The following is an 18,963-nucleotide window of genomic DNA, read 5'->3' on the forward strand; positions in this document are numbered from 1 at the left end:
AACAATAGAAGAAATTTCGGAAGCCTATCATATCACCAGAAATGCCGCGCTGTGTGTAAGCCAACCATCCATATTACTACATGATAAAGAATTCAATTTTAATAATCGATATTCACACGTGCCTTAGATGCATGCTGTTTTTATACCTCATCTTGACATAAGCGAAGCACTCTATTTCTATATATTGTCACGGTACCACGAGAGGGACAAAGACGACAATCACTAACAAGATGAAAGAGATGACGTAGTGGCGCTAACCTTACGTTCGGCCATACTGGTTTTACCGGCCATATCTTCTGCAGAGTAAACACGATCCCATTTAACCTTATATCTGTGCCCGTTTCATTTTTGGTGGAGGTGCTGAGTATTGCACAAGACGGAACTCCGCAGCGGGCTTGTCCTCGGCCATCGTACGATGCTGACAGGCAACCAGGCCGCTGGTTAAAGTACGACGTTGGCACCCGGCGCAGCCGGGCCATCAGCATCCACGACACCGCAACCATCGGTCGTCTTGACCCATCCACGTGACCCTGGCACCTTCTCTGGTAACGGCACCGACAAAGTTGACATCGAAGAATGGCTTGGCATATACGAATGCGTCGCTGCACACAACCAATGGGACCCAACTGTGATGCTCGCAAATCTTCTCTTCTACTTCCAGGGACGAGCGCGCACCTGGTATGACACACACAAAGAAGAGTTGACCAGCTGGGATGTATGCAAGAAAAATCTTTGCGACCTCTTCGGCAAGCTCGCTGGTCGCAAGTGTGCCACTGCGAAAGACCTATCCTGTCGGGCTCAGACAGCTACAGAGTCATACATTGCGTCCTTGATGTCCTAGCTCTTTGCTGCCGCGTCGATGCCAGTAGGCTGACAAAGCGAGGCACATTCTGAAAAGCATTGGCGATGATACGTTTACTTCCTCGTTTTTAAAGACTGCTCGACGGTAGGCAAAATTATCCGTGAGTACAGGCATTTCAAAGATGCAAAGAGCCGTCGCATTGCTGGACAGTTCGTGCGGCTTCCCAACACCACCGCTACGCCGTCGTGTGAAGACGCTCATTCGGCTCTTCGATCGTCCACTATAGATAGCGTTGTCCGAATTGTGTGGCGCAAAATGGAGGCTGTGTCGCCATCTTCTTTTGCGCGCCCTTCTGAGGATAGGCAATCGACCATCTCTCTCATTCGCGCAGTTGTCCGCGAAGAACTGGCCAACGCAGGAATTCAACCTGTGTGCTCCATAACACGCCCTCCGTTGAGCCCTGCCCCTCTTCATCGACCTCCACCGACGTTTCGATGCTATTGAGATCCGGCCCAGTGGCGACCACCAGGCAAGCCCATATGCTTCCATTGTAGCAGTGTGGGGCACATTTCTCGCTATTGCCATTATCCTCAGCCCTCTTTTTCCCGCTCCACGTTCTACTACCGCCGCAATGACAACCAGCGCCAGCATTTTCATGCTCCAAATGACCCAACATACCATGACCGCGACCCTTTTGCATCCATCGGACGCTCGATTTGTTCGCCGTTGCCGCATGTTCGTCGATCCCGCTTACCCCTGCCCCGTTGTTTGTCATCGCCTCACCCTTCTGTACACTCATTCCCGGGAAACTGACAGATGCAGCTCCCAAGGGTGACTCTGCAATGTACTCTCGCCCTGCACATCCTCCCCTTACCTTGCCGACAGATCAGAACCTAATCGCCGTGGAAGTTGATGCTCTATCTGTCACTGGCCTGATCGACACCGGTACACACATCTCGGTCATGAGAGCTGATCTCCGGAAGCGGCTCAAGAAAGTGCTCACTCCTGCTGAGTCCTGTGTCATACGAATCGCTGATGGGGGAACTCCCACTAAGTTAGGAATGTGGGCCACTCGTATCAGCGTCGCCGGTCGTGCCACGTATCTGTATTGTTCCATGTACTTGACCATTGCTCTCACAACGTAATCCTTGACCTTGATTTTTTATCTGCAAACTCGGCTATATTTGTCTGCTCGGCTGGTGTAGTCAAACTTGATTTCTCTGATGTTACTGACCTTACCGACACCGTACCAATCTGGCTCTGTTGCGCCGACGTTGTTCATATATCTCCGCAGGCACTGACCTGTATCACTGCTGTGCCCAACCGTTTGTACTAGATGGTGACTATATTGTCACTCCCTGTGTCAGTGCCTTACTTTCACACGGTGTGCCATTTCCTCACACCGTAGTGACCATATCGGCAAAACTTACATTCCGCTCCTGAATTTCGGATTCTGCCCTCAGGTACTACCCAAAGGGATCTCTCTCGCCACACTGTCGCTGTCACATGAGTACGACCTTTCTTGTCTCTCGCCCCTTCCGTCTTCCTCCAACTCTTCCGCCGCCTGCAATTCTCATACCACCACGTCGCCTCCACGCCTCCAGTGCACAACATTACCAAGATGATAGCCCTGGACCTTACCTCCACACAAACCGACGATCTTTGTCATCTGCTCACATCTTATTCTGACATTCTTGACCTTGACGGTCAGCCTTTGACACAAACCTCCCTAGTTCAGCATTGCATACATATCAGCGATGCATCGCCTATTCACAGAGGGCCTGATCGCGTGTCACACGCCGAGTGCCGAGTGATACAACAGGAGGTTGATAAGATGCTTACCAAGGGCATTATTGAACCATAGTCGAGCCTATGGGCTTCTCCTGTTGTCTTGGTAAAAAAGAAGGATAACACCTGGCGATTCTGCATAGATTACTGCCACCTAAACAAGGTAACAAAAAAGGATGTCTATCCACTGCCACGCATAGACGACACATTGGATTGGCTACACATTGCAACATTTTTCATTGATAGAGCTGCACTCCGGTTACTGGCAGATTGCCATCGATGACATAGTCTGTTAAAAGATCGCATTTGTTTCACCAGATGGCCTTGATCAGTTTCGAGTCATGCCATTAGGCTTGTGCAACGCTCCTGCCACCTTCGAGTGCATGATGGACATGCTCTTGCACAGCTTTAAGTGGTCTATATGCCTTTGTTATCTTGACGATGTCATTGTGTTCTCGCCGACCTTTGCGACACACCTTGAACGCCTTTCGTCTTTTCTTTCCGTCTTTCGTCCTGCTTCGAAGTGCCACTTTGGTCGCCACCAAATTACTATTCTTGGTCATCTCATTGACTCATCTGGCGTCCGCCCCGATGCCGCAAAAGTTCGTGCTGTTCTTGATTTTCCTGTGCTGACCTGTGCCAAAGACATCCGCTGCTTTGTAGGCTTATGCTCTTATTTCCGTTGATTTGTCAGAAATTTTGCATACATGCTCGGCCTCTGACTGAACTGCTGAAGAAAGGCGCCCCCTTTTCATGGGGTCCTGACCAAGCTGCTGCCTTCCAGTGCCTTATCACCCTGCTCACTACTCCGCCAATTCTTGCTCACTTTGACCCATCTGCCCCAACTGAGATCCGTACAGATGCTAGTGGCTATGGAAATGGCATAGTTTCAGCTTAGTGTCAAGGGGGGCACGACAAAGTTATTGCATACGCAAGTCGCCTGCTTTCACACGTTAAACGCAATTACGCCATTACAGAGTGTGACTGCCTCGCACTCGTGTGGGCAGTAAGCAAATTCCAGCCATACTTATACAGTCGACCTTGCACTGTTACCACGGACCATCACGTCCTCTGTTGGCTCTCGACACTTAAGGCTTCGACGGGTCGTCTAGGTCGCTGGGCACTACGTCTTCAGAAGTTCACGTACACAGTGGTGTAAAAATTCGGTACACTACACCAGGATGCTGACTGTCTCGACACTCCGTCGGTGCTCCCGACTCCAGTGATGCAACTGCTGGAATATTCACACTCTCTGCCTTCCACCACATCAGTGAGAAGCAAGCACGTGATACATCCTTGCGTGACCTTATCAGCTGCCTCCGTTCTGACCCGTCGGACACCTCGCTTAGCTTGTTCCTCGTTTTGGACGGCATCATATATCGCCAAAATATGCGCACAGAAGGACCTGAACTGCTGATAGTCGTTCCTTCTCATCTCCGGGCGCAACTCCATGATGTCCCCACCACTGGCTACCTGGGTGTTTCCAGGACCTATGACCGTGTCCAGCAACGATTTTTCTGACCTAACCTTTACCATACCGTGCGACGTTATGTAGCTGCTTGTGAACCATGCCAATGTCGTAAGAAGCCTGCTTTGCTTCCGGCTGGAACCCTCCAGCCAATTGATATAGCCACAGAACCGTTTTATTGTGTTGGCCTCGACCTATTGAGCCCTTTCCCTACCTCCATAGATGGAAATAAGTACATCGCCGTTGCAATGAATTAGTCAATCCGCTATGCCGTCACATCAGTCATCCAGACCAGTTGTGCTACCGTGCTACCAATGTCGCAGACTTCTGCTTCAAGATGTCATCTAACACCACGGAGCTCCTCGCCAGCTTCTCATAGACAGGGGCCGCTACTTTTTATCTCGGGTTACTGAAGATCTACTTCGCTCTTGTGCCACAAAACACAAGTTCACGACAGCATACCACCCTCAAATGAAAGGCCTCACTGTACGCCTGAACCGAACACTTACAGATATGCTCTCGATGTATGTCTCCTCGGATCTTGATGACTGGGACGCCGCGCTTCCATTTGTGACGTTTGCGTACAACTCGTCACGTGACGACATCACTCTCTACTCCTCCTTCTATCTCCTCTTTGGTCATGATCCGACATTGCCTTTCGACATGCTCTTGCCAAGTGCTCTCGAGTCCCCGTCTGAGTACGCTCGCGATGCTATAGCTACAGCAGCCCTGGCACGTCAGATTGCCCACCGTCGCCTTTCTGAGTCGCAGACAAGACAGAAGTCTTTATGACAACCGTCATCGTGATGTCCAGTGATCTGCCGGCGACCTTATCCTCCTTTGGACTCCTTCACGACATGTCGGCCTATCGGAAAAACTGCTCTTCCAGTACTCTGGCCCTTACCGCGTCGTCCGACAGCTCAGTGATGTGACTTATGAAGTAGCTCCAGCCAATGCTTCCCCGTCGTCCACATCAACTGATATCATCCATGTGGGTCGTCTCAAGCCAGATCATGCAGCCGCCATCTAGAAGGTGCCGAGTCGGCGCTTTCACTGCCGAGGATTGTCACGGTGCCACGAGAGGGACAAAGACGACAATCACTGATAAGACAATAGAGATGACGCAGTCTGGCTAACCTTACGTTCGGCCATACTGGTTGTACAGGCCATATCTTCTGCAAACTAAACATGGTCCCATTTAACCTTATATCTCTGAATGTTTCATTTTGTATTTTTCCATACGTGCATTAAATATCAGTTGTGAGTGAGCGTGTGTGGTGTGTGTCTACCTCCTTCGTGTTTTTAGCGCTCTTAGTTTTTATTAATATGCGTTGCCAACTACCGTATATACTCAAATCTAGGCTGACCCCCTAAAGTCCGAAAAAAAAAAAAAGTATTACCTTGAATGTAGGCCAAACAAAAAAAGCGAGGACAGCGTTCACAAAATGCAAACAGCATTTATTGAGTCTGGACATGCAGAGCTCATTCAACGTCATCGTCGCTGTTAGACTCGTCGCTGTGTTCCTTGTCACTGTCAACTTCAAACAGTGCACTATCTTCGGTGCCTTCAAGCGCATTAGATATGCTGCACTTTCTAAAGGCGCGCATGATCAAAGTACCTGGGATGTCGTCCCATGCTGCAGCTACCCAGCCCGCCAGCTGCGATAGCGATGCACGTTTGATGCCGCCCGTTGCCGTTGCGATAACACCACGCCACACACTAATACGGCCGACACGACACAGGTTAAAGTGGCGACCTCGCTTGTGCACGATTGGCTACTGGCATGGCTAGTAGCGGCTGCGATACTGACTTTTCTAGATGGTGCTAGCTATGCACCATGTTTAGCAGTTTCAATTGAAAACTGGCGCATTTTTTAAAATCTTCGAATCTAAGCCAACCCTAGAGTTTCCGATGTGATTATTTGAAAAAATCTATCGGCCTAGATTCGACTAAATATGGTAGCCCACCTATTCATCCTGATTCTCTTGCGAGCAAAATTGCTGCATTCTCATTAAAACATAATAATGCAGAAATTCTGCTAGTGTTTTCTGTTTATGAACTTCACAAGGGAAGCTGAGATTGTGCGTTTCCATCATCATCATCAGCCTGGTTATGTCCACTGCAGGGCAAAGACGTCTCCGATACTTCTCCAACTACCCCGGTCATGTGCTAATTGTGGCCATGTTGTCCCAGCAAACTTCACGGCCAGAGTAGAAATTCGCGGTGCTGCTTTTGTCGCCACTTGTCTAGTTCTACGCAAATGTTCCCGCGATTAAATACTTGGGATGGACTTTCTCCGGTAATATGGCGCCATTATTGACCTCCGCGGGTGCTGCATCACTTTTTCGGCACAAAGGGCAACACAGACCGACGCCATTAGACACAGATCCGCACTTTGCGTTTCGGACGAGAGCATCACGATACCGCCGCGTGCGAGTGTTATGGTTCCGTTCAAGTCCGACGAGCTACAAGACGGTGAAGCCATTGTAGAAGGCAACATTTCTATGTTGCTGGCACAAGGTATTTGTGTAGCGTGAAGCCTTGTGGAACTTCGTGATAGCCAGACAACGGTCCTCGTTACCAACTTTACCTTTGAGCATCGGCACATTTTTCGTGGCACTGCCATCGCCTACGCCGAACCATCAACGGACATCGTCGAGTGCTTTGCTTCTGAAGTGGACACAGACGACGGTTCGCTCAGAGACATCGATGTAAACTTTGAGCTTGCGGACAACCAAAAGAGTGCACTGCAGGAACTCTTGAACGAATTCCGCGCGTGCTTTTCTCGGGCTACTAAGGTGGGCCAAACGTCAATCACGAAGCACCGAATAACAACATCTGTCGACGCACGTCCCATCAAACAACAGCCCTATCGTGTCTCGCCAAAAGAACGTGAGCCAATTCAAGCCCAAGTCAAGGAGATGCTAGATGATGGTGTCATTCAGCCTTCGCACAGTCCGTGGTCCTCCCCGGTCGTTCTAGTCAAGAAAAAAGACGGAACGCTTCGTTTCTGTATTGATTATCGATGCCTCAACGATGTTACCAAGAAGGACGTGTACCCACTACCACGTATCGATGACTCTATAGACAGGTTGCGGCGAGCTAAGTATTTTTCGTCTCTTGATGTAAAGAGCGGTTACTGGCAAATTGAGGTTGATGAAAGAGACTGCGAGAAAACTGCTTTCGTCACTCCAGATGGCCTTTACGAATTCAGAGTACTTCCTTTCGGTCTCTGTTCGGCACCAGCAACTTTCCAGCGAATGATGGACACCATTCTCGCTGGTCTGAAGTGGCAAAGCTGCCTCGTCTATCTCGACGACGTGGTTGTTTTTTCGGCGGCATTTGACAACCACCTGAAACGACTGCGGCAAGTTCTCGAAGCCATCCGATCGGCTAACCTCACCCTTAAGCCTCAGAAGTGTCATTTCGGCTACAAGGAGCTGATGTTTCTCGGACACGTGGTCAGCGCGGAAGGCGTTAGCCCCGATCCCTCGAAAACTGCCGCTGTAGCCTCGTTTCCAACACCGACCGACAAGAAAGGTGTCCGACGCTTCCTGGGCCTTTGCGCATACTACTGGCATTTCATCGAAAATTTTTCGAAGATGGCGGAGCCGCTGACTCGCCTCACGAGGGACGATGTATCGTTCGTCTGGTCCTCAGAGCAAGAGACTGCTTTCACCGAGCTTCGACAACGTCTGGTGTCAGCACCAGTTTTGGCCCACTTTGACGAGGAGGCGGACACGGAAGTTCATACAGATGCCAGTAACGTTGGTCTTGGTGCGGTGCTTGTACTACGGCAGGAAGGTATTGAAAAAGTGATTGCCTACGCAAGTCGCACACTATCGCATGCAGAGACCAACTACATCACCACGGAGAAAGAGCGTCTTTCCGTCGTATGGGCACTGGCCAAATTTCAACCTTACCTTTACGGCCGCCGATTCAAAGTTGTAACTGATCATCACTCGTTATGCTGGCTTGCAAATCTCCGGGACCCTTCTGGATGACTGGCACGGTGGAGTCTACGTTTGCAGGAGTATGACGTGACCATCGTGTACAAGTCTGGCCGCATACACGAAGACGCTGACGCACTCTCGCGCGCCCCTATCGACTCTACTGACCACGACATTGAAGACGACGGCACTTTCCTTGGGGCCGTAAGCTGTACTGATTTGTCCACACGGCAGCAAGCAGACGATGCACTACGGCCTATATTTGAACCTCTAGAAGGACGAAACCTATCAATACCCTGGCATATCGCTTGAGGATTGTCGTCTTTTTGTTTACGACATGGCGTCTTATACAAGAAGAACTCCGCTGCCACCAACAATACCTACCTTTTGGTCGTTCCAGCAGACCTCCGTGCCGAAGTTTTGTTCGCCTGTCATGACGAGCCTCCGTCTGGCCATTTGGGTTTTACACGAACGCGTGATAGAGTGCGCAAATCCTACTACTAGCCGAAACTCGCCGAGTATGTTAAGCAGTACGTCCAAGCCTGCCGTGAATGCCAGCGCCGAAAGTCGCCAGCTGTGAAGCCTGCGGGATTGCTGACTCCGATTGACCCACCTGGCAAACCTTTCGACCAGGTCGGCATGGATCTTCTGGGCCCGTTCCCACTGTCATCTTCTGGCAACAGGTGGATAATCCTCGCCACGGACTATTTAACACGGTATGCTGAGACAAAGGCGCTGCCTCAAGGCACAGCTTCCGAGGTTGCCCAGTTTCTCATACCGAGCGTTGTCCTACGGCATGGCGCCCCATCACACATCATCACAGACCGAGGCAAAGCCTTTACAGCACAGCTCATTGAAGACGTTTTTAAACTCAGCTGTACGACCCATCGAAGGACAACTGCCTATCAACCGCAGACAAACGGCTTGACCGAACGACTGAACAAAATGATGACTGACATGCTGTCTATGTACGTAGATGTACAGCACAAGACGTGGGACGAGATACTCCCTTACGTAGCGTTTGGCTGTAATACTGCTACGCAAGAAACAACATGCTTCATGCTGTTTTACCTCATTTACGGCCGTGAAGTTCAGACTATGTTAGAAGCAATGCTGCCGTGTGACAATATCGATCATCTCGACCTAACCCAAGATGCCGAACTTTTCGTGCAACGCGTGGAAGAAGCCCGTCAGCTTGCCCGAGTGCACATAAAGAAACAACAGGGCATCGATGCGCACCCTTACAATCTCCGCCATCGATATGTCAAGTTCCAACCTGGGGATCAAGTTTTGGTCTGGACACCCGTGTGCCGAAAAGGACTATTCGAGAAGCTTTTGAGTCGCTACTTCAGACCTTACAGAGTGTTGCAGCGAATTAGTGAAGTGAATTATGAAGTCCTTCCTGACGGAAGCCAGCATCCCCGACGCCGACAACCGCAATCTGAGATTGTGCACGTTGTGCGGTTGAAACCGCACTATAGCCCCTAATATTCTATGTTTTCAGCCTCTTCGGTTAGTTTTTGTTGTTGCTCGTCCATCAGTGCCTTGTGACTATATCAAGCACCACAGTGATTGGGACTATAGCCTATGTGTTCGCCCTAGAGCATCTCGGCGCTCTCAGGTCAAGCCTATGTATGCTTTCCTTCTTTCTTTTTATTTTGAAGAGGGGGTAATGCCACATGGTGTGGCGGAGCAAGGGACTGAAGAAGAGGAGAATTAAATTCGTCTCGGCATCGCGCGTCACCGCTTACGCTTTCGTAAAGTGCAACCGCCTGTATCTTCATTCAGCTTGTATACTCCAGCAGGGTATACGCGACAATATGCTCTGGAGCGACTCGGGGTGGGATGCCAGAGGGTGCCATTGAAAATGTCCTACTGTCAACAGGTAGTTGCCTCTTCAATAAGAAGGAGCCTACCTTCTACAGTGCTAGACAGAACACATACTCTGCTATCTCCTTCACTTTTACCACATTTCGTATGGTCATTGATCCAAAACCCACATGGAAGTGATCACTATCCTATCATTCTAAATACAGCAGAACGATTGAGGCATAATCCTTATCCGCCTTGGTGGAACCAAGAGAGTGCAGACTGGGAACGATATCGCGAACTTGCATGCGTATCTCGCAGTTCTATTAATAACCTAAGTATATATGATGCTCTCACATTTGTTACTGTTGTCATCATTGATGCGGTGATAACCTTTATACAGCAAACACATGGCTCCGCAAACAAGAAACGAATTCCTTGATGGAATCATGGAATGATGCTTTTAGAAATACGCAGAAGAATCAAAATAAAGTTTGGGGCCTTTTTCGTCATTTGCCAACGACAGAAAACCTTACGAGCTTCGGGCAAATGAAATCAAAAGGGTGGTCACACGACGTCAAGCATGCAGGAAAAACTGGGAAAGGTTCCTTTCGGGAATCAATTCTTGCAAGTATGAGGTGGAAGGTAGAGGTGAAAGTGTGGAAGAGCTTACAAAAATTATATGGTCGACAATCGGATCCACTTCCTTATGTTAATGATCAAGCGGAAAGTTTGACAGACCTGCCTTACACCCTTGGTATCCACTTTGAATATGTATCCATTTTGGCACACTCCTGCAAGTCTTTCCTTAAGCATAGCCCGCAGGTGCATCTGCATCAGCAGGTGTTTGGTGTGGTCCGACACCACATGCCATAGCACACAAGGGCCGTGTCCGTGGAAAAGAGGATCCTGGGTGTTTGGACCTTTACGGCCCCTTGGCGGCAGCAACACACCTCTTTGGTTTTGGCTTCATGTAGACGGCACCCCCCAACTGACCCACCCAGGGGAAATCGGTAGTTGCCTTTTCCTCTCCTCCTCTCTAATCTTCGTCTTTCTCTTACTTTTGACCTTTTCTGTCTTCTCTTAGCTTCCTCTTAATTCCACTTTTTCCAGGCAGCAAGGGTTAACCTTGTGTGGGATAGCCAACCTTGGTTAAACAGATTTGGTTATAGTAATGTCGTACAGCCGGCGCATGCAAGATGTGCATTTTCGCAGTCCTGCAGCATCCCCTTGTTCTGCTCCATGGTAGGTGGCTGGCAGCATTGCCAAAATTCCGCATATATCTATGGCAAGTTCTTTTCACCCACTTCCTGATCACTGTCACAAACGAGGGTGCACCAAAGAAGTATTTAGATTCTTTAGCTGTCATAGTGAAAATTTTCCAAAATTTAATGTTGTACACTCAATGTTGTACACTTCATGTCATACAAAGTCAGCGAGAATGATCTCTCTTTCTCTGGTGTCGAAATCAATTACCAAAGTTCTAGGCCAAGGCTATAAAATTTCCAAACTTGCAAGTGGAGATCTTCTCTGGAACTGTGAGGTAAGAATCAATATGAAAGGCTGCTGAATCTTGCGTCTTTTTGGGGACGTTCCAGTGGATGTGACCCCATATCATACCGTGACCACCAGCCGTGGTGCCATATGATAGTGACCTGATTGATCTGACAGAGGCTGAACTACTGAAGGCTTCAGTGACCAGAATGTGATGAGTGTAAAACAAATTAAAATGAGGTGTGACGAAAAAGAAATCCATGCCAAGCACCTAATATTTACATTTGGCTCAAGCAACCTGCCCAACACTATCGAAACAGGGTATGTGAAAATCAGAGTCAGACTGTACATCCAAAATCCTCTGTGGTGCTTTAAGTACCAGTGTTTAGGTTACAGTTCACAGAGCTGCCGAGGCCACCAAACCTTTGCAAAATGCAGTGCTCATGAACACACCTCTGAATCTTGTGAAAACTCTCTCCACTGTGGAAACTGTGATGCGGAGCTCACCACATCCTCACGGCCTTGGCCATACAGGAAAAAAGAAGAGGAAATAGGGACAATTTAAGTAAAGGAAAATGTAACGTTCAAGGCGGCATGCGGGCGGTTTTTATACCTGTCCAAGAACAGCTTTGCGGTGTGGTGCATCAGGGGGCAGCGCCGAAACAGCCCCCGGCAGCTGTCTGACCCACACACAGTGAGGCACCAGTGATGCCATTCGCCTCCCTGGCGGCTGCAGCTAGCGCTGCTCCGCTGCCCCAGTGGAAGGGACCATCGACCTCCGGGCTGGTGGCCTCAAATGTTTCATCTACCGAGACGAGGCCTTCACGTCAAACACTGCGCTTGCAAGAGCGCATGTCCAACGCTTTGCAAGAGGTGATGGACACAACAACCAGCCAGACGGCGCCACCAATGCCTAAGGAGCAGGGAGATTCTCGCGATCGCTTCAAAAAAGACAAACCTTACGTCATGGCGCCTGGAAGGGGCCCGTGAGCTAATCTTTGTCTCTCAAACACACAGCACCAAACACATTTATTGTAATAGAAACACAAATACTACAATAGAATGTCAGAGGACTTCATAACCTCGACGACATTATAGAACTACTGCATAAACACAATTCAAACTTGCTGCGTGTTCAAGAGACACATCTGAAACCTACGAACACAAATTTTCTTCGTAATTACAGCATTTTACGAAAACACCAGGGTGAGGGTAACGCCTCTGGCGGTATGGCCATAGCAGCCAACAAGTCTGTAGCTTGCTGATACGTCGACCTTCAGACGCCCCTTGAGACAGTGTCAGTTCAGGCATCCTTTTTAATAATCTGGTCACTGTGTATTGTTTATACATACCCCTAACTATCAACACAGAAAAAGTGATTTCTATAACCTCATTGATCAGCTTCTGGACCCCTACATACTCGTGGGTGATTTCAATGCCCATAACATATTATGGGGAGACGCGCGATGTGACGGAAGAGGCCAACTCATTAAAAATGTTGTTCTTGCATCTAGTGCCTGCCTGTTTAATAACACACACACAAAAGAAAGGAACACTGACAGACAGGGACAATCGGTGCCGTGTCTGTCAGTGTTCTTTTCTTTTGTGTGTGTTTCTTGGCGCTGCTGTTATGCCTGCAATAAGTGACCAATTCGCCCAAAAACTCATTTAATAAGAAGCAGCCTGCCTATTATAGCGTCCAACTCAACTCGTATTCATAGATCTAGCATTTGGCTCTGCTTCTCTGGCCTCATCTGGAAGGGAATATCATCAATAATCCTTTTGGAAGTGACCACTTCCCTGTAACTTTAAACTTAATAAAGCAGTACGACAACCCTCCCCGTGTTCCGATTTGTGAATTAACACCGGCTGAGTGGGAGCATTTTAAGGAATGAACTTGTTTACCACGAGATTTTATAAACAATTTTATTATATAAGATGCTGTCGCACATTTTATCGATTTTATTATAGATGCAGCCGAAAAGCTTATTGCACAAATGAATAGTGGTTCACTTAAAAGACGTGTTCCCTAGTGAAACGAGGACTGTAGAGAGGCATGAAAAAGGCAGAATAAGGGATGGGGTGCATTGTGTAGATCACCGAATGCAAAAAGCCTCGTTCAATTTAAAAACATCAAATCACAGGCAAGGCAGATACGGTGTCAGGCAAAGAGAGAAAGTTGGGTGAGGTTCCTCTCGGGTATGAATTCTTACACACGAGGCAAAAGTGTGGAATGGCTTAAGAAAGCTAAAAGGGCAGCAAATTCATCCGTTGCTTCTGGTGAACAGCGAAAGGAATACATTGCAAGACCAAGCTGACTCACTTGGAGAGCACTTTGAGCATGTGTCAAGCTCAATCCATTATTCACAATCATTTCTTGAATACAAACAAATAGAAGAATGTAAGCCATTCATATGTAAATGCCAACAGAATGAACCGTACAACCATCCTTTCAGTATTGCCGAGTTGAGAGCTGCTTTGATAGCGTGCAAGAGTTCTGCACTGGGACCTGACTCATGTATAACATGATCAAAAACTTACACTCTGATACACAAGTTACACTACTTCACTATTTGGGCTGCCGGATGCCTTTCATCTGCATGGGAAGAAGCCTATATGATCCCTGTTTTGAAACAGGGCAAGGACCCTTCCTGTGTAGCAAGTTACCACCTGATAGCTCTCACAAGTTGCCTTTGTAAGCTATCTGAAAAAAAAACAACAACAAATGAATAATCGGCAACTCAACCATTTCCTTGAACTGAACAAAATGCTTGACCCCTATTAGTGTGACTTCAGAGAAGGGCAGTTCACAACTGATCATCTTATGCGCATTGAAGGAAATATCTGTGATGCATTTGTAGACAAACAGCTTTTCTTATTCATATTTCTCGATATGGAGAAGGTATACGACACAACATGGCACTACGGAACCTTGAGAGACTTCTCCGGAATGGGCATCCATAGCAATATGCTAAACCTAATAGAAAGCTATTTGTCTAATCGTACCTTCCTCGTAAAAATCTGGAATGTATTCTCACGTCCATTTATACAGGAAACTGGTGTACCCTAGGGAGGCGTACTCAGCTTCACACTCTTTATCAATAAGATGACTGCACTTAGTGCTTCATTATCACCGGCTATTTTTTATTCCGTCTACGTGGACGACATTCAAATAGGCTTCAAATTCTGTAACCTCACAGTGCGTGAGAGACAGGTTGAGACCATGGCTTGAACAAGCTATCGAAGTGGGCAGACAAAAACGGATTTAAAATGAATCCCCACAAAAGCAGTTGTATTCTTTTTACCAGAAAGAGCGGCCTGGTCCCAGATTCTTGTGTAGAACTGTGTGGACAACAAATACCTCAACAAAGAGCATAAATTTCTAGGTATTATACTTGACTCCATGCTTACTTTCATTCCACATGTTAAATATCGTAGACATAATAGTTATGCGGAAACTTGCAAGGTGGAGAGAATTAGTGAAGGAAAAATGAGACATCCACCCAAAACGTAGCAAGTTGCTAGAAAGGAAACTCAAACGGGTTCCTCGAAACAAAAAGCCTCGCTGTTGAAGAAAAATTCGTTCTGGTCCGGGACATGAACCTGGGACCACTGCCTTTCCGGGGCAGCCGCTATACCATCTGAGCTAACCAGACAGCTAGCAGATGGCAGGGCGAAGTCGAATTCATCAACAACTCGAAGCAAAAGCAAGAGTTTGACCTAATAGTTCTGCAGAAACCCGTAAGGTGGAGAGAAGTAATTTTCCCTTTACTAATTACTTCTCTCTATCTTCTTACTGAAAATTCTCTCCCACACAACATGGGGTAGCGACAGGAAGTGTTTGATAAATCTTTATAAGAGCTTAATTCAATCACGATGGGACTATGGTGTTGTCGTATATAACTCTGCTACGCCGAGCATGCTAAAGATGCTAGATCCTGTCCACCATATAGGTATCCTTTTAGCACTGGTGCTTTTAGGACAATCCTTATTGAAAGCTTATTCAGTGCAGTCCACTTATAACGATATTGAAAAAGACGAAAAATATGATCGTTATAACCGATGATCGCTATATCTGGACTGCAGTTATTAAAAAACAAAAATAAAAAAACGCAGAGCATACCTTTGCAGCTCCGAACTCGAATTCGCTACTTGCTCTAAAGAATAGATGATGTAGAAAGTAGGCTGTCAAAAACAAACTTTATTTCTAGTGCCAATGACCATGTCAAGGGTTAGGTGCGCCGAAATAGTCAGAAATCTGCGCTTGCTTTTGCGGCAGCCTCAGCTTCACAACCGTGCCGTGCATGGATTCCAGTTGCTGCCCGAACACTGGCAGCAATTCTTTAGCATGCATAAAATGAATTAAGGGGTTTATCGACGACAGTGCACTTTGCGTGGACATCGAGGTCGGGGCCAAGGAGCCACTGTCAATTTCATTGTCACTGTCGCTGCTGCCGTCGACACCGTTGTACAACTTTGCCGTCTGTCGAGACAGCACATATTCGGCGATCGCCTCATCGGTGACCTCATAGCAGAACGAGGCAGCACTGTCTGCAGTCAAAAACTCCTCTATCAATGCACCACCTGTGTCACCAGCAGGAACGAGCTCCCAGAGTTCGGTTATGTCAGCGGCTTCCACCGTGTTGGTCTCAGTGGGTTGGGGAAGTTCGTCCTGACGCACAAAGCCCACCTTTTTGAAGCAATTGTATATGGTTGACCTCTTTACTTCATACCATGCACCATAAACGAAGCGCACGGCTTTCAAAAGGCCGATCTTCAGGTCAGGGGGCCGGCCAGTCTGCATGACCCGACGTGCCAGGAGCTGCGCGGTCAATGGCTAAAATTAGCCACTCCAGCATGCGTTGCCAATACAGGACTTTAAAGTTGGCGATCATGCCGGCTTTCAACAGCTGCAGGCCTGCCGTAGTATTCGGAGGCAGAAACATCAATTCGACAGATGTCAGCTTCGGGTTAATGCTGTGTGCGCTACAGTTGTCAAGTAGCAGCACTACTCTTCTTCCTTGGCCTTTAATTATACTGTCGAACTCGAGCAGCCATTCTTCGAACAGGTCGCGGGTCATCCACGCCTTCTTATTGCTGCGATAGCGGACCGGGATGTGCTGATTCTCAAAGCACGTTGGCTTCTTTGATCGCCCGATCATGAAAGGCTTGAGACGATGGCTCCCGTCCATGCTAACGCACGGCAACACGGTCACCCTAAGTTTCAAGTGCTTCCCGCCGGGGCATCGATCTCCTTTAAGAGCGTGAGTCTTCGACGGCAGCATTTGAAAAAACAGCAGTTTGATCGCAATTATATATGTCCTTCTCCGCGTAGCGCTCCAGCACGCCGGGCAGCTTTGTATGCAGCCACTGCTGCTTTGCCTGTGTGTCCAAAGACACCGCTTTCCCTACCATGTTTTTGTAAACGACTCCGTGCCGCTCTTTAAAGCGCTGAATCCAGCCTCCCCCAGGCTCAAAATTTAGGCGTCCCAGAAGAAAAGAGAAGTTTTTCACTTGGGTGGCAAGTATTGGCCAACTAATAGGCACATTATGCGCGCGGGTTGTGATGAACCACTGGTAATGCGCCTCTTCAACACCGGCGTACAAAGGGTCTCTAATCTTTTTCCACTGATCGGCATGGCCGCTGATAGCTCCAGCGTTCACATTCGCGGTGCTCCCAGTTTTCAAGATGGTTGACATTGTCGACTGGGCGAGCTCATACTTCTTTACGAGGGTGCTCACCTTGAAGCCGCATTGAGAGTCCTGCAAAATATCCATCTTCGTGTCAAGCGACACAGCTTTGCGCTTTGTCGGCGCCATCTTCGAACTGGGCCACTGGGTTGTACCGTTGGTTGCACGCTGCTTCAGTGGCATCAGCCTGCTATCGCTAGAGACACCGCGCTGCTTTGCTTGTCACTTTTTTTTTCTTTCTCTATCTTTCGGAGCGACTGTGGCCGACGCACACGAAGCAGCTAGCGCCATCTTGTGGCGTGCTGCGCCTACTCAGGTACTCTCCACTACGCGGGCAGGGCGGGACGCGCTACGCGGTAATGGCGGCAGATACGAACTTACGGAGGTAAACATCGCCTCGTCTCAACATCGCCTCGTCTCGACATCGCCTCGTCTCGACATCGTTCGTTTCAGGGAACTAAGCAACGCAAATGTTATGATTATTTGACACGGAGAACGCCGTCCAGACAGCAAAATTTTGATCGTTGTATACGATATGCGGGGAATAACCTATCGTTACAAATGGTTCTTTTCCCCATAGACCTAATGCATAAAATGACACTCTCATGTCAACCCATCGTTGTAACTGATATATCGTTATATGTGGTATCATTATAAGTGGACTGCACTGTACGCAGAATCAAATGAATGGTCACTCCATCTACAGAGAACATACATCAGCCTCACATATTTTCTCAAAATACGCTCTAATCATGAACATCCATGCTTTAATAATGCCATTAACGATGTGTGCTACACTTTTCCGTAATCGTCCCTCTGTAATTACAGGTAGCCTTTCTCGCTGCGTGTGAGGGAGCTTAGCGATGAAATGCATGTCCCACTTTTCGAGCATTGTTTAATACATCCAACCAAGCAGTTACCTCCTTGGGAGTGGCAAGTGGTAGAATGTGACATATCCTTTCTAGAAGTTAGAACGCACGCTCCAGAGGTCAAAATCCAAAAGCATTTCCTATATCTCCAGTACAAGCACTCCTGCACAGAGTTCTACACAGACACTTCCAAGTCATGCCGGGGTGTCTTATGCAGCCGCCAGTCCATCCTTATTGGAATCTGATGTACTGCATCCGGAAACAAGTATCTTTACCACTGAGGCCAATGCACTCTTGTGAGCTGTGATGCATATAAGGAAACCGAAACTCCAAAAATCAGTTATGTGTTAAGTGCTATGCGTCAAGTGTTAAACTCGAGGCATACCGCACTTTGGTTCGACCAGTCCTTGAGTACGCTTCCGCAGTATGGGACCCATACTACGTCAAAGATATCGCACAAGTAGAACGAATTCAGCGCCTCGCTGCCCAATTTATTGTATCTGACTATCAGTCTTCTTCATCTGTTACTGACATGCTGCAGCGACTGAATCTGGAACCCCTCCGTGTCCGCTGAAAGATTGCGAGACTAAAAATGCTTTATTTGATATATCAGAACAAAATCGGTCTCCCGTGTGAAACTTATCTTTCCCGCGCACAACACAGGTCTTCTAGAATTAATTACTCGAATGTTATCTGCCCGTACTTTGCGAGGACGAAAATGTTTCAGAAGTCTTTTTTTGCGCTCACAGTTGAAGAGTGGAATTGTCTTCCAGCGTCTGTTGTTGATTGTGCAAATGTAGATTCCTTTGTGAAATCTTTGTCATTGCACTTGATGTAACCCTCTCCTGCTAGGACAGCATTGCTGCCTGCAGTATTTTGAAATAAATGTATACGGACGCCCTAATTGTTGTGAAGGCCTTGATGTCACTCTGTAAGCACAAAAATCCAGTACTTAATGAACTTTATTCCTACCTGTGTAAAGAATATCTATCGAACCAGCATGTCATTCATTACATGCTGGGTGCCTGGCTATTGGGGCATCGAGGGTAATGTTCTGGCGGACCAGACGGCCATTGCATTGCATGCTGTTA

At 47.9% G+C, this 18,963-nt stretch overlaps 1 protein-coding gene and 1 pseudogene across 1 annotated transcript in view; one reads left to right on the forward strand and one right to left on the reverse strand.

The window, feature by feature from the left end:
• MAPk-Ak2 (MAP kinase-activated protein kinase 2) overlaps window positions 1-18,963 on the forward strand; it is a 312,260-nt gene that overhangs the window by 194,550 nt on the left and 98,747 nt on the right. The gene's annotated exons all lie outside the window — the stretch shown is intronic.
• On the reverse strand, window positions 15,496-17,160 carry LOC126523682 (tigger transposable element-derived protein 4-like; annotated as a pseudogene).

Source organism: Dermacentor andersoni, chromosome 6 (genome assembly GCF_023375885.2).
Source record: "Dermacentor andersoni chromosome 6, qqDerAnde1_hic_scaffold, whole genome shotgun sequence".
NCBI classification, from domain to species: Eukaryota; Metazoa; Arthropoda; class Arachnida; order Ixodida; family Ixodidae; genus Dermacentor; species Dermacentor andersoni.